This window comes from Lonchura striata, chromosome 1, assembly GCF_046129695.1.
Source record: "Lonchura striata isolate bLonStr1 chromosome 1, bLonStr1.mat, whole genome shotgun sequence".
Classification (NCBI taxonomy): domain Eukaryota; kingdom Metazoa; phylum Chordata; class Aves; order Passeriformes; family Estrildidae; genus Lonchura; species Lonchura striata.
Window position 1 is genome coordinate 68,168,568 of NC_134603.1, and position 27,328 is coordinate 68,195,895.

Genomic DNA, 27,328 nt, shown 5'->3' on the forward strand with positions numbered 1-27,328 from the left:
ATGGGCATATATTAAAGCAGTACACTGTGGCTGCTACTCAGAACAAGAGTGGACTGTTCTCCTGTGAAGACTGGGGTGCAGGAAATACTCTGAGAGTAGTGCATATCACAGAATCCCAGAATCATTAGAGTTGGCAGGGGGCCTCATCTAATGGACCTTAGAGAACATCTAAGCCAACCCCCATGCCAAGGTAAGATAAAGAAATTCCTCCTTATGTTGAGTAGAACTACTTGTGTTTTAGTTTATGGTCATTGCTCCTCATCTTGTCACTGCACACCATGGAGAAGAAGTCTTTCACTATTCTCTTAATACTCACCTTCAAGATATTTATTTGCATTAAAAAGACCCTTCTCTCTCTTCTCCAGACTGGATAGGCTCAGCTCCTTCTGTCTCTTCTCCAGTGAGAGATGCTCCAGATCCTTCACCATATTTGTGACCATCCACTGGACCCTCTCTCCTTAAGTCTTTTACTGAGGGGCCCAGAACTGGACACAATATTTTAGATGTGGGCTTATTCAGGCCAAGCAGAGAGTCAAGATGAATTCCTTCCACCTGCTGACCACCTGCTGCACCCCAAGGTACCACTGGCCCTCCTAGCCACGAGGGCACTGCTGGATCATGGTCAGCTTGCGATCCACCAAGACTCCCAGGTCCTTCTCTGGTCTCCAGTAGACTGAGCCTCAACCCGTGCTGGTGCTTGAGCTTATTTCTCCCTAGGTGCAGGACTCTGCACTGGCCCTTGTTGAACCTCACTGGGTTTCTCTCTGCCCAACAATTCAGCCTATCTAGGTCCTGGTGAATGGCAGCAAGGCCTTCAAGTGTATGAGCCACTCCCCACAGTTTTGTACCATCAGCAAATGTGCTCAGGTTCTCTCTTTGTCCACGTCATTGATAAACAACTTGAATAAGACTGGAACAGTATTGATTCCTGGGAAACATCACTGACTGCACACCTCCAACTTGGATTTTGCTTTATTGAACATGACACTCTGAGCTCAGTTCAGCCAGTTCTTGATCCACCTTACTCTTCTTCCATCTAATTGCATTTCCTGAGCTTAACTATGAGGACATTATGAGTGACAGTGTCAAAAGCCTTGCTGAAGTTGAGGAGACAATATACTAAGCTCTGTAATACAGATATAGCATGAAAGGCCATAGGAAGCACAAAGACTACCCAATAATTTCATAATAGTTTTGTTTTTCCATAAGGGTTTCAGTAAAATATCCTGCTCTTTGTAGTGGTGGTTTCTGAGACAGCAGAAATCCGGCTGAGATTGAGAATTTCAAATTGAAAGGTCAAATCAGAAAAGGTACCTCTATGCATTAGATTAAGCACTATTCCATCCCTCTCCATGGCATTTTCACTGTTTATAGCCTCTTCCTCTCAAATGATGACTTTTAGTATGACTTGTAGACAGTTGATCTTTTTTGCCAGTAAAGGGAGTCTAGTTTCATTATGCAAGGTAAAAGTCTTCATTAGGGAACAAGGGTTTTGTCAGGTGATGTACAGATCTAAGAGTGAGCTCTGGTTCTAACCATATGTTCTTAAAATAGTTCCAAACTCTGACTTAGTGCATAATAAAGAAATGGGTAAGACCAGTAATATAACAAAGCTTGTTCAATATGCATATTATATTTGGATGTAATTCATGGGGAACAATTGGTTTAGGATGGTGACTTGGCTCAGTGGAGATGAATTTTTCAAATGTATATTTTTGTTTAACTCTACTGATGACACTTAAAAATGTATTTATGCAGTTTTCCAGCAAAAAATAATTAATAAATATTCTGAAGGACTTTTAGATCTGCATTACACATGTGACAGTCAACTTGGTTGTAGAATAATCCTGTTAAGTCTTCTAATAGCATGATGTGTAAAAGATCACAACTTTTCAAATCTACAGAGGAATGGACACTTTGTAGAACTCTGTAGCCAAGCTTTGCTTTCAAATTTTGTTATACCTATGCGCTTAGCTAGCTTACTTATGGTTTCCTTAGTAATTTTGATACTCCAATGCATAACTGGTATTTTAACTTAGTATATGTCTTCCTTTTAGCTAGAAAAAAGATAAATCCAGAATTTCTCTTTCCAGCAATGCTATGGATTTCTGTGTAACTTTGAGAAAGAGATCTTTTTTTTTGCTCATCCATTTGTGTAATAAATGTAATAAATATTATATATATTTAGGAGAAATTCAGTAGACCTAAATTGAAAAAAATATATTTTATTTTTATTTTAAACTCAAAAAAAATCTTTTTCTTCCTATGAATCTACAGTTCCATGAGTTATATGACATCTGAAACATAAATGTGGCTGTCATGAATAACAACCAGCATGAAAATACATTTCTTCTATGATAAATTCAAATTTTAATGTTGAATTGTGAAATTTACAATTTCATCCATCCCAAAGACCAGATATCTTTGCATCTCACTCTGGATTATGTTTCACTTACACAAACCAGTGAGGATTGAAAAATGGGAATATGGAAATAAGATGCAATACACATTTTTTTATAACATAAGTAATATAAATTTAAACAGTCTTAATTGCACATACAGTAGTGATGACTTGAATTTGATGTGAATGTTCCCTGCAGTAAAAAAAATTTTGTGAAGTACTGAATGAATTATGTACATTATTGAGCATATTCTACAGATTTGTGTTAATCTCCAGAACAACAAAAAAAATCCAATTAAATGATTTCTTGTAAATCATTTGTTCGGATGATTTTCAGACTTTCTAAAGATACAAATTCTGATATTTTACTTTTTTTTTTCAATATATTTTTATCTTTTAGTATTACATGGCGTAGAAGAACTTCAAGCATATTACTTAAAATCCAAGCTATAAATAAGAATGTGGAGATAAAATTACAAATACATAAATAGTCAAGTACCACTCAAATTCATCCTATATACATAAGGAATAAATTGTGGTTTTTTGTTTTTTTTCCTTAAATCAGGTTAATGATGGATATTGAAGTGTATCTACAACCTTTAAAACTTTCTGTATTTATGCTGAAGTTGCTAGGTATATATCCCTTGCTTATTTCTTTTCAGTGGTTAAATGGACTTTCTGTTGGGCTCTAGAATGCCAACAAAATACACACACACTTTCTGAAAATAATTAAGATATTTTTTGTGCTTTTCTTTCTGAATTTTTGAGCAGTTGGACAACACCTGAAGCTCACTGCAGGTGCAGCTGCAGAGTGTCTCCAGTCCCCAGCTCTGAGATCTGGGTGCCTTCCAGAGCTACATATCATCATCTCATCCCTGAAGGAAAAAGTTTGCATAAGGATAGCATGTAATTGTGTTATCTTAATGTGAAATGGAGATGTGGCATCTGGCTTGGGGACAGAGAAGTAGACCCTTTATGCCTCAGCGAACCTGCAGAATTTGAGAAGCAAAGGATAAAACTTTCACTTTGAAGAACCAGAGAAAACAATGGGGAAGAGCAAAATATAAGGACTGCTATTGCCATCAGGATTCCTAATGTATATTATACATAATTTATACATTTTTTTAGATTACCTAGTAGATATAGATGTAGATATACCTCTACATTTGTAACATATTAACCAGTAATAGAAACAGCAAGTACCATGTTTCTTTGAAAATTTGTAGACTATTCAAATTCTTTTGATAATTGATTGGTGTGAATCTTTATTCAATTAAAGGCAGAAGTGTAGCAAGAAAAGGAGAGAACAGACAATTATATATATCACTTTATTTAAATAAAACCACAAGATTAAAAAAAATTAAAGGTCCTGTACTAAGAAGACAGATCTTGTCAGCTGAATTTTATTTTTTTTTTGAGGGGTCACATTTCTGTATAGAAAGGTATTTTTGTAAAACTCTGATAAGGTACATCATAGAGACAGAACCCATCCTTGAAATGAATGTGGACAGCTTCTTTATCTCTCTTTTGTTTTCACTGTTATCTAAAATTTCAGAATAATTATAAAATAAGGTTCTGAAAATTCTTTATAAGCTATTGCTTTCATCTCCCTTTTGCATTTAGAATAAAGCTGCCAGCTCAAAGTATGTTCCTTTTGTAAACCTTCTGTGTTTTCTTCATGGGAGTGCACAAGAGACAGATTTTAAAATTTCATATCTTACAGGGTAATTTTAATTAATGTTGCTGTAATTTGGGGCAGACACGCAGTATTGGTAATGTGATTATAATTATTATTCCTTTATTTATTTGCCACTGAAATGCTGACAATATATAACTCTTACTAAATGCACATGGCAAGCACATCCTATCCCAAAAGGCAGTTTTCACTTGAGGTTCTACCAGTTTTACTCACCCTGCACAGCACATTTATGCAAAAGGAGTCACCTTATTATGAAGTGATGCCTCATGGCAAGGATGCAGATGATGTTGAAAACTTGCAGCAGCTGAAAAGCCTGATTGGTGAATTAAAAATTGGCGACTCCTAACTCATACTGTTCCCACTGTTGTTTCTTGGTCTGTTTTGAGAGTGAGTAGTTTCCCTCTCCATCAAAATGAGCTGCCCTCTATCCATTTGCCTTCATCTTTCTCTAATGCCCACAGTTTCCTGATAGCTGTGCAAGCAGCCTGGGAGCTCCCTGTGGCAGTGGGCACCACACAAACCACCTCCTTTGTGTGGCAGGGACTGGGAGCAGCAAGTGGCTTGGCAGGCCCCCTCTGCCTGGCTGCAGCACCCAAAGTTCTCACCGATGGTGATATTTGCACCAAAGTCAACCATTCTCCGAAGTTATCAGTGAGGAAGCTGACAATCAGCTGATAGCAGTGCGCAGCAACATGTGGGATCTCCATCCCACGGTGTCTGTGGGAGCAGGAGCTGTCCCACCAGCATGTTGGTGGGTTCTGGGCAGCTGCAGGACCATATGCTGGGCTGGAGAAGCCTTGGAAACAGGGTAAATGGGGCAATCCATCCTCTCTGGAGAAGGGACAGGGGTCTGTGAGCCATACATGCAGTGAGGCTCTGTGTGTGCAGAGCTCTGAGTGCATCTGTTGGATCAGAGCCTGGGTGGATTACTCCTAGAATACTTAAGAAGTGTGTTTACTAGCATTTTATAGGAGTCTTGTGGTCTGGTTTACCTGTAGAATTGTAGAAATTGATTTTGAAACTATTGTTCACTGACTACTTGCTAATTATGTGGTATTCATGGATGCAGAAATCAAGTTGTGATGTTGACTGGAGTCAAAGCTTGTAAGCAGAACATTTTTTTCCCCGAGATTCATGGCATCTCAGTGAATAACTTGTGATTTCTGTGACCTCTTTCTTTCATTTCTTCACCAAGGCCTGCCTGTTTTATTGAAGTCATGCTAAAATTATTTTTGGCTTTCTCTTTTTAAAATAATATGAGTTGAAGGTACCATCAAGAGGGCATTTTGTGCAACTTGAACATACAAGTCCCTTTTGAGAATGTATGCACAGCTATGCAATTGGATGTCCATTTCCACATCTTCTAGAGACAGTTAAGATATTCTGTCTAAGAAGATGGTAGCTGGATCTCCCACCAGGTATCCTGCTCCTTTGAACGATTTCTTTCTATTTTCCAAATGGAGGTCCAAACTCCCTGAGATGATGCAAATGAGAGAAACATGGAGAAAGAAGTGTATGAACTGAAACTTGGCAAAAACTTTTAACGTTTAATTATCACATTCTTGCATGACCTGATTATATAGCCACAGAAATGTCTTATGTCAGAGATCTGCCTAAAAAGAAAGTAAAAAAAAAACCAAACAATTTCTTCTTGTGGGTGAGGCAGGTACATGGCCACATTTGCAATTTTGCAGGCAACTTGGTAAAACTAGTCTGCTAATACATGTTGCAAGTTGTTCTGCCAAATAGAACATCCATACTTGCTCCAAATACACACTTAGCATCTAAAAATTAAACCTTTTAAATTTTGGTTCATGAAAACTCCTCACTAGCTGTCTTTCCAATTGTACTCCTAGGATAACATTGCTCCTGGGTCAAGACTTTTCATTTAAAGCACAGTCCATATATGTATACATATACTACAGTTCTTAGATTCCCCAAACCTTGACAAACACATTTTCTTCCTAAAACAAGGCTGTAGATTTTTCAGTGAGGCCTATGTCTGTGACAAATTTCAGCTGCCAGACCATGGCAGTTCCAGGAAATCATGCATAGCTTTAAATATTGCGATGTTTCTGTTACTTATCCATTTCTATAATGAATCATATATGCTGAAATTCCCAAAGGAAAAAAAAAAAAACGTGGAAAATGTCAGCCACTTTGTCTGAAGTCCTCCACAAGGTTAAAAGTATCTGAGGCAGGTTTTAATGACAAATTTTGTCAATAGTGCTATGGCACCTAAGAAAAACCCATGGAATAAACACATCTAGCACACAAGCCCTGTGTTTTTCCAGGGATAATTTATCTTTATTTCTGCGAGTACTTGTACATTAGTAAAAGATTGGTCTTGTTAATGTGATCTACAACTAAGAATGTTACATGACAATTTATCACCAATGATGTATTACTTGGAGACTATAACCTCAAAATAATGAACACAAGAGTATAACTCCACTACAATGTTGTAAACTTTAGAAATTATTTTACTTTTCTCTGTAAGAATTGAGTGGCTTGTGAATTTAATTGCTAAGCACTGGTTAGGCCTACATTTTATTTAACCTTTCTCACATGTTTACCTTCAGTGACTGCTTGCTGTGTTTGAATATCAAGAGAACTATTAAATCCACTCAAATATTTCCATTAGATTCTCTTTCTAAGTGGCACTATGGACAATTACACCTCCTAGTAAGGCAAGTACTCATTGTTAGAACAATGTCTGTTGTCACTGGAGCACAAAATAGTCTGTGTGGCTCATGAACTGAGGCAGATTCAAAAAGATTTTTAATCACATTGTAGTTCTTTAATGTTCATATTAAACATTTTTTTTCCATTACCTAAGATCTGATATAAATACATTTAAATAAACTCACTGATACACTGAATAAGCTGAGTCAAATCTCATTTCTCTCTCTTTCTTTACTTGTTTGGATTTCTGATAGGTTCTTTTGTGTTATTATGTTTTCTTTTGCAAGGTCCTTTATACATTTTCTGAGTACTGTTACCTAGCAAAACAATCTTTAATTTGTAAAGCATATCTAGCATTTTTTCTAGTGGTTTACTCTCCTTATCCCTTCTTTTATAGAAGGTTTTGGACATCTTCAGCATGAAGAGTTCAGTGCTGAAAAGTCTCTAGATGCCTAGTGATGATACAGCTGTTTTGTGATCTTAGACAAAATTTTCCCCTGCTCAATTGCCATATTGCAGACATCTCACACTGAGAAAATTAATACTTATGATGAGAAATAATGTGATTCTTTCTACCAGATGTACTTCATGAAGGGAAGTAATTAATTACAAAAAAAATTGTGACTTCAGCTTCACCCCAAGGGTCTACTGTTTCTTAGGCCATCTAAGAAAAATTGTTTTGTAGTAATAGTGACATAAGGATGTTTGATCCTTTTAATTTCTAGAGGCTTTGAAGGTTATTTTAGCAGCTTTGAATACACTGAGTTTTTCTTTTCCCTTTTGAATTGGGCAGGTCAATCTGGCTTGATAGAAAATTGCAATGTCATAACAATATCTTTCCTAGGTTCTTTTCTGGTTTTGTTTTGGGGGTATTAATTCTTTAAATGCTGAATTACACTAACTTCATATGTTTTTACTTCTGAAAATCCAGCACAGCCATTACATGTTATTTAAAAAATTGAAGCCTCATAGTAGAAGGCTGTTGGAAACCAGTGCAGGCATAATACAGGTCACAACATAGAAACATTGCTGTAAGGGATGCACTGTTGTGAGTTTTCTTTCAAATATATGAGAAAGGAAACTAAGGTAATCAGAAAGGGTGAAGTATGTTTTAGCATAGGTGACAGATAATGAAGTTTTGCATTGGCTTTTCCATAGTATGTTATTCCTTCTGGAGGATTGATGTATGATTATAATTACACCCCATGAGAAATGGTTTCAAGCTTGCAATCTAGTTTGCTTTGTGTTTGTCATTTTGCAGATATAATTTTCGGAGGCTGTGTGTTTCCTGTTACACTGAGACTAAATTACATAGGTGGAAGAGAGATGCACTGTCAGTGCTCCGTGAAGAGTAATTTGCCTGGTATGGGCTCACAAGGCATTATCTTACAATGTTATAATTAATCAAGTACCTTTTGGCAAGTTAGTGTCAGCTGCAGATCAAAAGACTTCTGTCACATCATGACTTGCTAGTCCTCATTAGCTGTATAATAACCTTTAAAACTGCAGGGGCAGACTGACATTACTTAAACAACTTAGATTTTACCCCTGTGTGCACATGCTCAGCTAAGATATAGCCGCTTCTATAAATACATACTTTGCAGTACTAAGATTAATAATATGGCCCCTTAATTATTAGCTTTTTGTCCTGAAAGGCACGGTTGTTCATGAATTGCAAATTTTATTTCTCTTGTTTCAGAATATTTAAGTGCTTATTGGTGCAGAACAGCAAATTACTGAATCAAGTAATTGTAAGAAATATACCTGTTTTTTACAAGAAAAAATGACTCACACACAATTTGAATGACTGCACAGTGCACAATAATATGTACTCATGTCTGATTTTAGTACAGTACAACAGATTACATCTGGCCTAGGGTACATTACTCCACAGAAAACCTGGGAGGGTTATTGAGAATAGATACAAAATGGTGAAAATCAATCACACCACACAATAAATTCCTGTGAGGTGTATAGTAAGGGCAAACAGATTCTGCATCTGCATCTGAACAATACATCTGAAAGACATGCACAGGATGAAAAAAAACCTGCATTAGAAAAGTCACTTCCAATGCTTCCTTCTTTTCTTGAGCAGAGAGAAGTAGCAATCATGCTGGAAGCTTTGAGCATCACAGCTTAGTCTTTGCTCTCTCTTTAATTTTGGATAATTTCATTTTCACATGTACAAATAAAAGCACCTTGAGGTGATCTAAAAGGCATATTAAGGGCTCTTTATGAGATGAAATGTTCAAGATTCTGAAAACATGGTCTTCTGAGGAATATTAAATTGGATCTCAAGAACAGAGATGTATGAAATCAGAAGATATTTTCAAAAACTTTTGTCAGTAATTTTGTCTGGTTGCCACTTAATCAGACTAGAAGAATGTCTCATTTTTGCTTTCCAGGTGCTCTCTAAACAGACAAAGAAAAAAAATTAAAAAGAAGAGCAGTGTATTTTGCGAAGAGGAAAATGAGAGAATTAAATCACAGTGAGGTATGTGTGCCTAGTATTTGTTTTCTGATTCTCTTACATGCATCTGTGATAGCTTTTTCATTTTAATGAGCTTCATCTTTCCTGTTTTCCTATAGTCATTGACAGGATTTTTCCAGTGCATCTATGGTCCACTTGTAAGAAGTATGAAGAGTGGCACTCAGAGCAGAGAATCACCAGAACAGAAGAAAGTCCCTGCTACTTCACCTGAGGAAAGATGAGCTGTAACTGCCTTTCCACACCCATTTCAGACTCTTCCTTATGCTGTGTGGGTGAATGTGTGTGAGAGTGCCTGGGAGCTTCCGTCATTGTCTTTGAGGAGGTGATGTTACAGCTCAATGACACCAGGACAGCTATGGGAGCTCCGACATTGAAGATGACTTAGCATATTTTAATGGAATTTTCACAGAAATATTTCAATTTGCAGTTCAACTCAAGCTTCCTAATAACAAGAATATCCGAAGGGTTTACACACACTAAAAAAAAAATTAAAAACAGCTAACATCATGGTGCAATTCATAAATACGATACAAAGATGTTTCTGTAGATAAAAATAGCCCAGGTCTATCCTGAGAATCTAAACAGTAAAGGTCAACTAAAATAACTCAAATTAATTCCCTGGTTATATGCTTTTAAGACTGCTGTTGATATCATAGTTTTCAATGTTTGATGTTTGCAGTGTCGATCCTGCAGTTTTATTAACTCAACACCACTGGGTCGCTAAGAGGTAAAGCAAGAACTGAGTGAAACAGAAAAACAGGGTTGAAGGAGGAAACAGTGTTAGTATTCCTAAAACATGACAATCAAGTAACCAAGAGAGAGCCTTTCAGAAATCACAACCTTGGTATATTCATTTTCTTCAAGTTTATATGTTAGAGACTGAGGTAGAACAGAGTTAAGTATAGGGGCAAGGCCGGTTAGGAAAAAGGGCATAGGTCATCACTGACAGAAAGTATCTGGAACATTTTCAACCACTTTTCTTCATCTGTTTCTAAGAAGAGAATGCATTTAAATGTCTATGTTAAATTTACAGTCTGGAGAGCATATAGGTGCACATTGATGGTTATTTTTTTCTCCTTCCTTGTATACAATGCTTTTCAGACAGGGTTGGTTTTTTTTTCTCCATGAGCCCAAAGCAAAGGTTTGATTCCTATACAGGTTAGTTAAACAATTAATGAAAACATTTTCATTTTTCATGACATAACATCTGTATTCTTCTTTGTTTTAGGAACCATTTGCTTGTTTCTCTTTTGTTCTCTCTTTTTAACTAACCCTGATAACACATGGTGTTTCACTTGCTAGAGGACTAAATTCAGAAAAGTTTCTGAAATCATGTCAGTATAAATACCTGAGTATATTTAGTTAATTGAATTGTTCATTTTTTCATCACAAAAATTGATGGAAGGGAAGAGAAGGGAATTACAAAGTATCAGGTGAGGAACTATTTTTCCATTCAAATTATGGAGCTAATGTGATTTCACTCATAAACAAGACCTAAAAACTTAAAAATCTCTATAATTAATGAGAAAATGGAAGGGAAGACCCCCATGGTACATAAACTAGTCAATGTGATGTAACCTGTGATGTGAAGTTATCTTTGAATTTTGAGGAATGTTTAATCTTTCTATGTATAGAGGATTTGTTCTGTATATAACACACATTACATCACAAATGGCTTGCAGTGCCTAGATTTATGCAGGAGTTTTTAATTCCAGATGTCAAAAGTAAAAACTGTGGCAATCATGGGAATTTTGTCACTAATCCTCTGATTCTGTGATCAACTCTTTTGGATGTCTTAATCCTTTTGCAAATTTTTCTGACTGGAATTGTTTTTTGTTTTTTTTTTTGTTTGTTTGTGTTGTGGTTTGACACGGAAAGAGAATTTTTTTCCGGAAGGAAGAGGTCAATTTAGATATTGACCAATTGAAGGTGAACACGCCTCTGAGAACACAGAGGAGTTAAAAGCAGAATTCCCAGGAGAACTCGCTCTCTTTGGTTCCGGTCAGCTGCAGTGCAGCCTCTCCCCTGCCCGGCCGTGGCTGGGTGGGGAGGGGAAGCCCCATGGCCTGAAAGGTATGCCAAGGGTGGTGGAAGGACTGGAACCGGGCTGGCCCCTGCAGATGGAAGGGTGGAAGAAATCTGGGATGTCTCCATTCCCCCCCCAAGAGTTTCTCTCCCGAGAGGGAGAGAGAAAACTGCAAGGAAGGAGGAGCGGGGGGGGAAGCTGCAAGGTGCCCAGTGCGTGGGAGTTGCTGGATGTCCGGGCATCGAGCCATCCTGGGAGTTCGAACTTTTAACCCTTCCTTGAGAAATGAAAGCTTTGTGAATTTTTCCTTCCCCTCCTCAGTTTGAAAGAGAGGAAGAGGGACACCTTGGACCCTGGGATGTTAGAAGGAGGAATTCTAGATGGGAGGGGGACAAGGAGTGGCTTTTGGCTGGACTTTTCCGTGTTAGCCACAACCTGAACCAATCTTCTCTTTCAAAAGGGACTGTGTTTTGGGAGGATGCCAGTGAGTCAAGAGACCTGCTTCAGCTGGGAAAAAGACAAAAGTGAACAGAGAAAAGGTTAGGGGGTTTGTGGTGGTGCCCCCTTGTCCTGGAAAGGAAAGAGAAGAGAAGAAGATCTCTGTTCTTGAGCCCTCGGCCCCAGGGGAAAATGGGGGGGACTGTGGTCCCAAACAATGAAAACTGAACTGTTGTTTTCTCCCCTCTTGGCAGGGCATCCTTGAAAGGAAAAATCCTAAAAGCAGTCTGTCCATCCATGCATTGGTGGTGAGAGCACTGTGCATGGAAAGGAGAAGGGTCACCATGGCAAACTTTTTCTCCGGGCGGTGCCATGTGTGACATGGAAACACAGGATGTGGAGCTGTGTTTCTTGGGGGTCCGTGGCACAGGAGAGACTCTGTTCCCTCGATGGACTGAGTATCAATTGTTTGGAGGGTGGAAACCTGGTTGGGGTCCAGATTGTGTCTCACTGTGGTTTGTTGGAGTTGGGTGGTGGGGGGAGGAATGTTTTGCAAGGTTTTAATTTGATCTTTGTGTGTTTTTTTTTTTTTCCTTCTTTAGTTTTCTATTTTCTTTTGTAGTAGTAGCTTAATAATTTTTTTTTTTCCAGTTATTAAGCTTGAGCCTGCTTTGCTCTGTTCTAGATTCCACTTCACAGCATTCAAGGGAGGGATCACATTTTCATGGGGGCACTGGCATTGTGCCAGTGTCAAACCATGACAGTTTGTTTGTGGTTTTTTTTGTTTTGGTTTGGTTTGGTTTTTTTTCCATGAATTTCCATAATTGTATATTAACAGATTTGTACTCAGTTTAGAAAGTCTGATATGTTCAGTGTTGTGGATTCAAAGTCTGTGGACTTTTTCAGAATGCAGCACAGGTGGAAATTGACCACTTTTTGTACATTAATATTATGTGACACGTGATATGATTACTGAAACATTTCAAATTCTATCATGAAGTTTTCCAGTACATTGATGGTTTCTATCTTACTCCAATGTAGATATTAGCGAAAAGATTCTGACAATTCTATCTCAGTAGAAGCAAACCAAACATGAAAAAAAAATTAAAAAATTAGGTCTTTGATACATTTATAGAAAACTTTGGATCACTGATTTAGCTATGAAATGAAATCTCATGTCACTACACAACAGAGCAAGACTATATACTCTGCTCACAAGATACTCTCAGGATGAGCCTTACTTTTTCACATACCCTAATGAAAACAGTCTGCACCATCCCTTACCTGGGTATAGACTAACTTTGTATTTCATGAAGCTGAGCTGTAGTGGTCTGTGCTCTCTATGACAATGTTCATTCTTCTTGTTTGATTCATTTCACCCCCACAGGGTAGCTAGGAAGGACCTGCCTGTGTAGAAGACTGAAGACCACTTTTAGCCCCATACCCTTCTGCAGAGATTTTAATTTCCATCTTGTGCTTTCCTTGGTATTTCCATTCCTATTATGTCCCTTCCCTTCCCTTCCCTTCCCTTCCCTTCCCTTCCCTTCCCTTCCCTTCCCTTCCCTTCCCTTCCCTTCCCTTCCCTTCCCTTCCCTTCCCTTCCCTTCCCTTCCCTTCCCTTCCCTTCCCTTCCCTTCCCTTCCCTTCCCTTCCCTTCCCTTCCCTTCCCTTCCCTTCCCTTCCCTTCCCTTCCCTTCCCTTCCCTTCCCTTCCCTTCCCTTCCCTTCCCTTCCCTTCCCTTCCCTTCCCTTCCCTTCCCTTCCCTTCCCTTCCCTTCCCTGTCTGACTGTAAATTTGCAGAGAAAGGGGTTATATATGGTTAAGTCGTCCAGGTAAGTAGAAAGAAGCTGATGTGCCCATACCAATGAGACACACAAACTCTAGTTTCATATTTATGTGTTTAAACTATACCTGTGTTTTCTACCTACATTTTATAGAAAATACTCAGTCTTAAATATTATTAGTCTCTTACAGACAAGTACTGTAGATAAAATAAAACAACTTCATAGTAAATTTGAATCAACTAGACATAATCACAGATACATGGAGGATAGTATAGAGCTAAAGCAAAAGAAGACTGAGAAAATCCTCAGATTTAAATACAATTATATCAGAATTCCACACAGATTCTGAATATCCAAGCTGCTATTATTGGTCAAGGTCATTGTTCTCACAGATTAGATAGATATTATTAGGACAGATATTTTAAAATTGGTCTGCCTTATTTAAATATTAAAAGCTGAAGATAAAATTCCAGCAACTGGAAGTCAAAAGTTAATAGTTCTAGAGAACTGTAAGTAATACATATTCTAAGCACATATAACAAAAATAGGGGAGTAAGAATGTAATGCAGAAAACAAAACACACAATAGATTAGTCATCTGACTTCTATTTAGATCTTATATAATTTAACCATTTTGTTATGAAGCCAGGAATTTAAGTATGACAAAAAAATTGCTATATTTCCTCTGTTGCCATTATCTGCAAATCAGTATCTTGGCACTGCAAAATAATGAAAACCTCAAATTCCCTTGGTTTCACCATGACTAGGAAGTAGTCCCGACTTATATCAGTGGTTGCCAGTCCATTAAATATTTTCATGCAGTGCTCCTGAACCTAGCCAAACATGAGGCTGAACTCAGCACCAAGGTGAAATTTCCTCCATCAGATTGTCTAAATAGGTGGCTGTAAAATCTACCCCTTGTGAGATTTGCAATCTTTAAAAAAAAAAACACACCTGCATGTCCAAGACAGATTTGTATGTTTTCAAATATTGTTTTATCCAAAAACACAGCTTTCAAGAGCTACCATATCAAAGAATGGATGACTGTTTTGAAATCTCATAATTGCTTCTGTCGCATTTATGAGCTTGTATGTAACTGCATCTGAAGACGGGATAGTGGACTGGAAACAATATTTATCTGATCTCTGATTTTGCTTTTTTATAGGGCCTGAAGAGATGGAAAGCGGTTAGTTTCAGGACTGAAACTAGGAATGATAATGTTTTCTTGTAAGTGTCTTTACCAAACTTGAAGGATAAATGCAGCCAGTCAAATGATCTTTTGAGCATCACATAAGCTTTGCATGCTATTCTAGATGGGGAGAAAGACACTCATGGGTGGTAGAACAGGCTCCATCTGTTTTAGCTCAAAGTGCAGATTCTCAGTCAAATAGTGAATTTTATTTTAATGGTAGAAAGCTGAGTCCCCCAAGCAAATTAAGGAGAGTACATGACATAATGGTTATGAAAAGCAACTCTTCTGGAAAGTGTAGTATGTCGTACAAGTAATGAAAAATCCCAATCTGATCTGCTGCAGCATTAGGCATATTATTAACATTAGGCACATTATTATCAGAGTTGTTAGTGTAGTGGAAACAACGGGAAAGCTTAATCTCTTTAAGCTTATGGGACTTCAACAAATTTGTGTAATGCATAATTTTGTGGAGGAGAAAAACTAAAGATGTAATTGTTTTTCTAAATCCTTTTCCAATAGCCCACTTCAGTTTTGGCATTTCTGATTTTCTGTTCAATAACAAGATACCATTTAATAATTGCAGAAGAAATATAAAGCATTTTTTAGGCAAACACAAAGAAAACTGTTTTCCTTTTCTAAAATTTACTTGAACTAGCTATCTTTGATCAATACCTTCTTTTTTTAGTAACTGCAAGAAGTCAAAATCAAATATTCACTTGCCACTACCCACCTCAAGTCAAATATTTCTTCCATGACTTGTGGGATATTGGCACATTGGCAGTTGCAATGCTATTTCATATTGATCACGTTTGAGTGAATAATTTACAAAGAATATAGTATTCATCTGAGTTAGCTTCTTGCCCTTCTGCAACATGTCCATATCCTTGTAGTTCAGATGTATTTTTCATCTGAATACATTTTAATATATCCATATGCAATTGAGCACCTTCACTTTGAATTAGTCATTGAAAGCTGACCTGCAGATACTATTGAAGACTTTAAGAGACCAGTGTTAAAGTTTTGATGTGTTCATTACATGGCCATGGGAGCACTTACCTGCTGGCTGATCAATAACTTTGTCTCCTATTTTTCCATTAATCCAACTTCAGAAAACTCAGGTTTCTAATTAAATGTAGAATAACCCTTTGTCGATTAAGATTGCCCTGTTTGTTTTTTATGAGCTCAATGGGCCAAGAGTTTGTGAAGCCCTTGAAGGACCAAATTGAAGGATTTTGATTCATAAACTTAACCTTCCTTTCCATGAGACAGTCCAACCTCATTAGGTGTTTAAAATATATCCATAGATTTAAAATATACAAATTGAGCCATTGATTTAAAGGAAGAACATCTTTTTTTTCCTGTTTCTCATGATGGAGCTAAAGCTATTTTCTCTCAAAAGTACCTGTTTTTTCCATCAAATTTAATACAACTCTAGACTTTTATTCTATGCACTAAACAAGCTAACATGTTGGGGTAAACCAGGATAACTGGACGTTGCTCAATAGCTGGAAACTTGGAAGTATCAGAAAAAGAATATGATAGAAAAAAATCAGTGTTCAAAGCAATACTTTTTCTGTATTCTCAACACCAATCTTCTTGTTTTCCTAGTTTGAATCATCTTGGTAAAAGATGGGGGCATTTTATAAAAAACATTCCTTACTTGAATAATATTTTTTAGCCTGAAAAAAATTCCTGGGACAATGTCAAGCCAGCATTCACTGTGAGTGTAAAATTGTCCTAACAGAAAGATTTCTTGATTTAGTGTTTTATTACATCTGTCAGTCCTTCCTTTGAGTAATAAGACACTACAACCATATAATTTACAGGTATAAAAAATATTTACACTGCTAGAATCTTAAAAAGAAAAATCAGTTCTAAACATCTGTTTTGATAATGCTAGCCTTTGACTCCACTAACCTTCAATATGCATTTACTTCCTAAGTTTCACTTGATATTTTACAAGCTGCATTCATATTCATAACTTTTGACTGATAGTGTGTGATTTAGACACCATAAATCCTTTCTGCACTTCCCTGGTGAGTCAGTAGGCTTATTTTCTGCCAAGTGACAATTTTCTTTAAGCACAAACTAAATGGAAATGTTATTTAATTAAATAAATATTTATGACAAAACAAAAAAACAAAAAAACACAACCCTAAGCTAAACAAACATAAACCCAAAACAAACAAATAAATGAAAATATAAATTAATAATTTAATAATTTTCTTACTAGATGAAGACAGACACTTTTTCAAGGTTTATTTAAAGGATAAATTAATCTCCATTGCTGCAAAAAGGACAAATCCCAGATATACTGGTTTCTAAGAAATTTCCCATCTCAAAGTGGACCCAGAGATAGATAATGGCCCTTCCATTCAGAGAAAATTGTATCAAAGGTCTCAGCACTCGATGTTATCCCTCCCAATTTTGACTATTCAAACCTGTCGCATCTTTTACGATCGAGTCAGTGTCTTTTACTGGAGTCAAATCTCCAAAAGGGAATGTCAATATCTCCAAATGATCAGAACTGCACATTGCAAGGCAGACTTTGGGTCCCTTCTCAGTACATCACCTGGACGTCTGTTTGCTTGAGTTTGGTGGTAAATATTTGGAAGCGTGGAGGAAGACAGATCTTCCAATCAAAGTTCAGTGTAAAATTTATTCTTATCGGTTATTTAGTCATGAAATAGCTATTAATGTCCACAGCCTCCTATATCCATTTATAAAAGGTTAGGAAAGGTCTTCAAGCCGTATATTACATTTTTCATGGTAAACCTATTATACTAATGAAAAAGATGTAATAAACAGCGTACAGAAATGGCAAAATTCTACCCTGCATCACATGTTAAACTATGTTTTATTTCCCACAATTTTAGGATTCTCTTTTATTTAATTAACTCTAACATTAAATAACACATACATTTTCTTATATTTACTCAGAAATATCAACAGTATTTCTGTTTTGAGCCAGACTTGCATGTTTTTACTTCCACTGAAATAGTGACTATCTTATGCTTTTATATGAAGATTTGTTTCAGTTAAATCTGAGATGTGAAAAGAATTGTGAAATTTAGTGCATACAATTTCACTAAAGGCGATTTTTTTTGTTATGTCCTATCTCAAATATATGAGGAAAAGATTGAGGTGTCTATCTGAAGAAGCAAAGGGCGCAGGATAGTCCATTAAACTCCTTCATTATAAATAAATGGTAGGCTTTTAGTATTTTTTCAACTCTAATATATGTTTGCAGCTTTTCTATTTATTTATAATGACAAAGATTAGTAAGCAAAGGATAAGTGGATATAATTGTGGAATTTATAGCTATTGAAAACTAACATACACTGCATATGGTTTAGGAAATTATTTGATATTTATGAAGTCCCAGTTTTCTATGAATATAGAAATTCAATAATTATTGCTTGTCACTATTTGCTATTCCTATGCAATTTGCTTTAATATAAAGGAATTTGAGGGTTTTGGTTGCATTTAAAAAGTGATAGATGTTTACTAGCTATTCCTCTGGGTTTATGCTATTGGATATTTTATGAAAAATCATCATGAATCTATAATTTTATATATTTTAAATCTTTTAAAAAGTGCCTGATTAAATTGATAGTCTCTTCTTCCCAATTTTCTCATCCCACCTATATTTATACTAGATTACATTGCATTATATTAGACTATATTTTTAACTATTAGTTATTTCTTAAGAAAGAGCATAATGGGCAATCACTACTGAGACAACTTGCTCTTTGATTTTCTAGCTATAGTGGTCTTTCAAATACTTAGTGATGTGGATTCTTCATTCACAGAATTATTCTACTCCTGCTGTCTTTCCAGCCTTCACAGTGGGACCTAACAGGGCTTCTCAGTTTTGGGATCTACAGCCATGTTGTCTTATCCCCACAGGAGGATGAGTTTTGGGCTGACATTCCAAAGTTAGTACTGCACTCTGGGATGCACTTCAGCTTTTCTTTTTCAACAGATGAATGATGGGCAATATTTTTCATAATTTTTCTTCTTAACTGCATGAGTCAACTGCATTTTTTAAAATGATGTGTAAGTAACTTCTCAGAAAGCTGTGGAAAAGCTATGAATCATTTTCTTTTGGAGAAACACTTGTTAGAAAGACAAGTACCTCCTTCATGTCACTGCAGGAAAGAAAAACCTCAATTCTAACTTTGAAATGTATACATGAAGGGCAATAGATGTTCACACAATTAATGAGGCATGCTTCACTGATGGCTTTGATATAAGAAGGCTTATAAAACTGTCAAAAATGATTCAAAGAGTATTTTTTACAAGACCATGACCTAAACCACACATCATGTGTTACGTTTAGTAGGCATTCTACACCTCAGCAATCAAAGGAACTATATATAAACTTAATAAAAGAGTTCTTGATGTATAGGAAACTGACTTGACTCCAAAATAAACTCATGAAAGGGAAGATATCAAGTACTTTGGAATATAACTTTATAATGGAGAAATGAAATATTGAGTTGATTCACTGACAAGACACCTGTATGTTCATTAAGGTGTTTACTGCCATTTTATACTTAGGTATGTAAAAAATTTGTGGCAATAAACTAATAATTAAATAACACTAAAATTCTAGCTAACCAGCTAGGAAGCTAACTGAAATAATGCAAAACTAACTTGCAACAATTTCTTAATATTGTTCTTAATCTATTTGAAAATTTCAGTAGGTAAATGAGGGCAGGAGATAGATCATTTTGTAGCTCTAGTTTCTATCCTGGCAATCTGAGATCTGATGTCATTTTGAGCAGTTCTTTGAGGCTGAAATGCCAAAAAAAAGATTAACAAATCCACCTCTCCAAACAGCCAGGGATCATTTCAGACAAATATTTAGGCAAGTCTTCCAGTAATTCTATTTCATTTGTTTATGAACGTGAATAAAAAATAGGATGTATATCAGCATGCTGCTGTAATACAGAGATCAGTTATATTTCCTGAAACACAGATCCTGATTTGATTTAATCTTCAGGGACATCTTAGAAAATATATTTACTTTGCTACAGGTATATTTATATATCTATAAAAATATGAAGTAGCAATTGTCATTTTAAAAAGTAATATATTCCCTTTCTATGCCTAAAATTGAGTAATTTACTAATATTTTTGTCTTAAAGAATAGCCTGTAAAGACTATTTTAAAAATTGACTCATCATTAATTTTTTTATATCAAAAATAGTGTCACCTCTCCTTTTTTCAATGCTGTGAGTATTTTTAAATTGGAATAAATATATATTCACATTACTTTTCCACAAAACTTAAGTGAGTAACAAACAGTATGTTTAAAAATAACTAATAATTTTTTATGTATTAATGTATGAACGTCTCAAATATATGTGGACTTTGAAAAAGGAAAAACAAGTTTCTGATCTCTGTTACTAATATCCCTGCTTATATGTACATATATGCTTTCATGCAGGGGGCAAAGGAAGATGTGGAAAATATATATGTAGCTATTATTTCCATAATGCTAGACAGAGAAACTATCAAAATTATATTTTCTCTTCCAAATTCACCATATAAATTTGTATTTGTATTTGTGCTCTTGTGTCTACCTACAGAAGACAGATAGAAAAATTCAGATATTCAATGATTTTGTGATGAGTTCCTATTTAAAAAAAATTATAACAAAAATCTAAATTTTAAGGATATATCTATAAAACTTGACAAAATTAAAATGAAAATTTACAGGGAGGCACTTGAAATGGTCCTGTTTTTACATATTTCCACAGCTCACTAATATAGGGAATTGAATATGTTATATTTCTCAGACAATTTATTTCTTCTCTGTGAGGCTCATCTCTTTCCCAAAAAATGTATGATACAAACAAGAAACATATTTAATTTTCTATTCTGAGACAGTTTTGGCCTTGTTTTTGCATTGCAACATGTGTTTGATTTTAAAAAGAATTTCTAAACTGGGGAAAAAGCTTAGAAAGGGATTTGATCAAAACCTCTTTAACACTTATTGTCCTCACACTCAGACTTCAAGGAAGATTTTCTGAGTGGTGTGAAGAACTTAATGGTATGAAGAACATATTGAAATCAATGAAAATTTTTCCATAAAGTTCCTTGAGGACTGTTGACTTCATTCACTAAATCAGGATTAGTAATCCTGGAAAGGACAAGGCCATCTTCAGAGGTAATCCAGGTGTGGGGAGGGGAGGGGAGGGGAGGGGAGGGGAGGGGAGGGGAGGGGAGGGGAGGGGAGGGGAGGGGAGGGGAGGGGAGGGAAGGGAAGGGAAGGGAAGGGAAGGGAAGGGAAGGGAAGGGAAGGGAAGGGAAGGGAAGGGAAGGGAAGGGAAGGGAAGGGAAGGGAAGGGAAGGGAAGGGAAGGGAAGGGAAGGGAAGGGAAGGGAAGGGAAGGGAAGGGAAGGGAAGGGAAGGGAAGGGAAGGGAAGGGAAGGGAAGGGAAGGGAAGGGAAGGGAAGGGAAGGGAAGGGAAGGGAAGGGAAGGGGTGGCAGGTGTCCTAACCCTGGAAATATTCAAGGGCAAGTTGAATGAGACTGTGGGCAACCTAATCTATTTGATGATGTCCCAGTTCATTGCAAGTGGGTTGTAACCTTCACAAGGTCCCTTCCAAATCAAGCTATTTTATGATTCCATCATTCTATAAAAGATGGGTATGCTCTGAATGAAAAGAAAAATATTTCCAGTGGTATAATTTTTATCTACTTATTATTTACTTACATGCTTACTATTTCTGCTGAGCGTCATTTGCTTCTCTCTTTACCTTTAAAAGCATGAAAACATTAGAAAATAAAATTAATATATTTCTCAGGTTTATGTCCCTAGTTTATGGATGTGTAATAGAGCAGGGGAGAATTCTGAAAAGCTTATACTGGCAGAATTTGATATTGATTTTTGTAATGGAGGAAACTCAAGTTGAAACACTGGGATTCAGTTGTGATTATTAACATTTTGAGTTTTAATTTTAGTATAGAAAAAAATTCTAAATCTGTTGGAGATTATATGAAAATTTCCAGGTTTGGAAAATCGACCACTTATTATAAAAAACCCTCAGATATGTTGAATTTCTTTCTTTTCCTTTGGATTCTTGGCAGTCTAATAATTTACAATTTTGTTGGATCAAGAATATATCAAAACCAGAATTTCAAAAACTGCTTTGATATTTCAATCTATTTGGGAACAGCAAACATTGAAAAGGTTCACGTAATGTTTTTACAATTTTCTAGAGATTATTTAGTCAGGTCTTATATTTTCTCCCATCTATTTTGGACATGTAGAGAGAATTGATAATATTATAAGGTCCTGATCTGGCAAAACACCTAAACTTATGCTTAAATGTAAATAGTTTCATTGAAAATATTGTTACTTTCTAGAGGAATAAGTTGAAAAGAAAGACACATTGTAAACTAGCTAGGGAGCCATCTCAGCAGAGATTTTTACTTCAGAAAGACATTAGTGCTTTTCATAAAATCATGTAAATTTGTCCAGAAAATGCTGTTTGTTTCTATTTCTACAACTACTTTTGTGTATCTCTGCACACAACCAGACATAGAATTATTTAATGTATATTTAGTCTCAACAGAGGAAAACAGAGTCCATCAGAGGACAATGTTGTTCATTATTTACCTGTTTTGGACAAACTCACAAAACACTGCTAAACTCAAGTTAAGGGAAAATGGTTCATATTTATTTTTAATGCCCTACTTTCCCAGGAAATTCCAGAGTAAAAAAAAAATGTCTCATCTAGACAGAGAGAGGGGAGGAAATGGAAATGGAGGAAGCAAAAGAAAAAGAATGTTTCTATCTGTCACTTACAGTTGTATTCTACCACCTCCTGATTTGACTAATGGCAGTTGCATAATTATCATTTCTCATGTGTTTGGTATTTTTCTTCATTTGTACTGCCAGTTGTCCTGATGGAGTACCCTCAATGGTGTTATTCAAAACCATGAGCTCCCTATGTGGAACATTAATGCTTTCACGGGAAACATATTTTGTAGGTTTTTAATTTTCCCTCTAAAGTTTCCACTGCTGGAAACCCTAAATACACCAATAGTATTGAGCTTTTCTTGAGAGTGGAAACACCTTTTTGCACATATCAATTCAAATGTTAAAGAAAGCATAATTGTTAGACTGATATCCAAATTATTTTACCCATGCTTTTTTAAAAAAGAGACAATAAGAAAAAACATACTTCACCATGGCTGTAATCCAAAGCTCATTGAATAGAAGCAATTATGCCTTGATCTATCAACAAAGATACTATCTGTACTGATAAGGCACTCTCCATCCAATTAAGATTTATTTCTAAGCACAACATTTTAATCTTAAAGCATAAATGCACTCTTAGTGATGAATAAATCATTCTTTTGTGCAATTTTATAATGGTTCCACTCTCCAATGAGGGAAAGTATTCCATATTTCTAATGTATGAGGAAATTAACCTGAAGTCACATTTAAATTCTTCATTCACTATCGTGTCAATATTCTTACCAGACTATCTTAAAAATACAGTGTTAACATTGAGCTATTTAATTAGAGCGCCTCAGGAAGCATTTTGACTATGTAACACAAAAGGTCTAGCATGCTTTCACCTTTCTGTGTTCCAACATACATTAGCTGATTAGAAAAAAAAATAGCTAAAAGGTTTCAAGAAAATAGAACAGCATATTTGTCATGCACATATTATTCAAAATTAATTCTGGTGTTTAGAACAACAAAACAATTTGTTGGGTTTTTGGACTAACAAAGCATTAACAAATTAGAATCAAATCAAGAAAACAATAATTAAGTAAAAGGTTAATTAAAAGCCATTTTCTTCAGTATCCAAAAAGTAATATAAGATAATAATAGGGTAGCAGTATTATTCAGAACTTATGAAATACAGATGAGTTTATTAAAGATGCATATTTTTAAGTGTCTAACAATTGAGCATTTTTATATAAGCTCAGGTACTGAGCAAATCTAATCAGATTGGTTCTGAACACTTTGTCTAAAGTAACATTAAAAATTATTTAAAAACTACTAGGTTTAAATTTTGCAAAATGTTTGTCTGTTACATATTGAAAACATTCTCATCAATATTAAAATTTTTGCAGAAGGGATATGTAGATGCATTCAGAAGTTAGTTTTTGCTCATAATTTTCTCCTTCCTGTAGATTCTCAAGTCACCCTCATCACTATAATGCAATCTCTTTTCAGTAGAGTTTTAAGCACTCTGATAACATCTGTCACATATAGTTCATGATCCCTCTCATCCTCTCCCTAGGGAGTGGGTATAGAGCACTGAGTCATTTTGTTAGAGTTTGATTTGGAGGAATCTATTTTTCATACATTGCTATATAATTATTTAATTGTGTAGACAATCTGACAGATATTCTTTATCTCATGAAATTATGTGTATTTAGTAGTTTACTAGATGAATATGAAACATGCTTTATTAAGTATTTTTTATCTATTTTAGGGTAGTTGAACTGTAGCTGTTACAAAAGTCAATTGCTCTGCTAATGTGATCAACAATATAAGAACATGGCTGGAAACCTATAAGAAGGCTGTATGTCTCTTAGCACCTTTGGCATTTTTACAATTCAGAAGAGTGATTATAAAATAATTCCAGTCCTTTGACACTTCATTCACTATAGTTCAAGTTGATTAGCTTTTCTGGATGGGTTACTGGTTTCCCTCCAACTTTTATGATATTACTAGTGATGCCATCTGTTCCAGGTATTTTTCTTCTTAAAGGTTTCACAACTTTCTCTATCTTCCTTTTGAGGGTATAAGATTTTTTCTTCATGTCCCTTTATGTCATAGGAGGTGGTGAAACTTGTCATGTTTGTCTCTATGCATTCTTGTAGAGCTGCTGGTAAAGCTCATCTGCTCTCTGCAGGATGCTATCTTTCCCTCTGTAATTACTCTTTCATCACCATCTGAGAGGGACATCTGGTGTCAATTATCTGTTTTCTTCTCATCTTGCTACAGCTGTTTCTTTTAAGAGTATTTTAAATCTTTTCTATATTGCATCATATATTTGAATTCTTTGTGATCTTCCACTTTCAAGGTCATGTAGAACTTGTAGTTGCAAGCAATCATTTTTTCTTTCAATTCCATTCCTTTTATCATGAGTGTCCTATATGCATTTGCACTAAAGTGATCGTGATAGATCACTGTCCTGATAGCCAAAGGTACAGTTTTAATGAAATTTCTTTTTCAAATAAATTCCTTGACAACACTTTTCTCCCAGTACAGTTTGATACTTAATTTTGTTATTTTCTTGATGCTTTTTTGTAGTTTCATTGGCTTGAGTAGCAATACTTTTATAATGTAGAAGGTAACGAGGTTGAAGGCTTGAATCTGAAAACTTCAGGTAAAATACACTGAGAGTGTACATGGAATCTGTTTCTAGCAGATTGTCCCTCAGACATCCATTAGCAGAGCTGGTACCAGTAGACCAGATGCCTGTCCTCTATAGCTGGTCTCAATGTCTTATGTTAAGGGTGGGGTGCTGACCCTCTGCCAAATAATACTGATGTATCTTATCCAAGTCGAGAAACTCTCTTATACAAAGTTGCCAAGAAATTCAGACAAAGATGGTGAGAGAAAACCCCAAAGTGAAAGCATTTTAAGATCTCATCAAAACAGAAGTTTGGATCTTGAATAAAGACTGCTTATTTCAGTGGATCAGAAATTCGCAAAGAAGAGATACTAAGCATTCAACTCTTCCAAGCTATATATATGGTTGTAGGACAATTATTACTTCAAAGTAAAAAGCAATCCAAGCCTCTCCCTTAGGCAGATTATTATCTCCCTTTTGTCTTTTCTATCCAAATGAGGAAGGTTAATATTATTGCTTTGGTTTGGCCTTTTTTTTTTTTCCTGACTTACGTAATGCCAAGACTGCTTACATTTCCTATATTTGGTTGAAGTGCTATATAATTGCACTGCAGAATATGCCAGGGCAAAGAAGAAAGATTTATTTATTTCAGGTAAGGACCATTTGCAGTCTTTTGTGTATCTAGAGGAGAATGATAAGTAGCTGAGGATATACACAATCTCTGGTCATGAGAAGCAATGCTATGGTGACCAGTGACAAGCTTGAATAGACATATTTTCCCAAATCAGCCTTCTGCTGAAAGAAGTAAAGATGCTTAGATGTCTCAAAGCTATTAGTTTTTGTTTTGTAGTTTAGAGAGTGTTATTTTAAATGAAGTTTCTTTACTTGCAGGACCCTATTTGCATTTTAAATCCAGCAAACACAGATTTTCAAGATGTCCTGGTTTTGGTCGGGGTAGACATAATTTTTCCTCATAGTAGCTGATATGGGATCATGCTTTGGTCACGTTCTGGAAACAGCTGGTAACACAGAAATTTTCTTGTTACAGCTGAACAGTTCTTACAGAGACTTGAGGCCTTTTCTGCCTCTGACACCACCCTAGCAGACACTAAGCTGTGTTCACAAGCAGTTGGGAGTGAACACAGCACACTCCAACTGACTTAAGGAATGTTTGATATCATATGGGGCTGTCTCCAGCAAATAAAAGATAGGGAAAGAGTGAGGAAGATGTTTAGAGTGATGGCATGTGACTTTGTTATGCATAATGGACCCCTGAGTTCCTAGGGATGGCAGAAAACTTTCCTGTCTGTGGGAAGTGGTGAATTAATTCCTTGTTTTACTTTGCTTGCATGTGCATATTTTGCTTTCCCCATTAAAAGGGATCTTTATCTCAACCCCCAAGTTTTCTCACTTTTACTCTTCTGATTCTCTCTCCCATTTCACTGGTGAGGGAGTAAGTGAGGAGCTGCGCACTTGGGGCTTGGTTGTCACCTGGAGTTAAACTAGCACACAGGAGAAATCAATTAATTCTCAGAAAGCTGAGCATCTTAATGTGAAAACCCAGATCTCTGACCACAGGATGGTTCCACCTTTACTATATAGAAACTGGAAAGAGTTGGATTTACCTGAGACTTTTACTAACATATTATAATCATAATTTTATTCTGCTAATGTTGAAATCAAGAGGATTATTTTTTTAAAATTATTTATTAATATTTAAAATTTAATTAAATTGACTTCTTATTCAAGGGATGAGAAAATTCTTTTTCTGTACTTCAGAAATATTATACCACTTGGCTCATGTATATTTTGAAATATAATTCTCAACAAACACTCTAGTTTTTTTTCTTTCATTATTGTTGTGTACTTCATGCACTAAGAAGTCAACTTGCTTCTAATTTCAGATTTCTACTGCTTTATGTGACACAGGATTCAGTGAAACCTGTTCTATCAGTTATACAGCAACATGAGTATTCGATTTTTTTTTTTGCCTCAGATGTTACTGGCAATCAGTCTTCCTATATCTCTAAATTTCTGGTAACAGAAGAACACTTTCAAGATAACCTGAGAAACCTGAACACACACAAGTCCATGGGACTTGACAAGATGAATTCCAGGGTCTCAGGAAAATTGACAGATGAAGTCATTAAGCTACTCTATCACATTTGAAAAGTCATAGAAGTCAGGTGAAGTCCTTGGTGACTGAGAGAAAAGAGAATATTACAACCACTATCAAGAAAGGTAATAAGAAAGACCCTGGGAAGTACGAGCTTCTC

General features: G+C 35.9%; 1 long non-coding RNA gene across 1 annotated transcript; it reads left to right on the plus strand.

Moving 5' to 3' along the window:
• The first annotated feature begins 11,276 nt into the window (after window positions 1-11,276).
• On the plus strand, window positions 11,277-27,119 carry LOC110479524 (uncharacterized). Its single transcript, XR_002466936.3, has 5 exons — window positions 11,277-11,349; window positions 11,763-11,841; window positions 14,689-14,750; window positions 20,736-20,893; window positions 26,957-27,119. It is a non-coding gene; the product is annotated as an uncharacterized LOC110479524 (long non-coding RNA).
• Window positions 27,120-27,328: the final 209 nt, after the last annotated feature.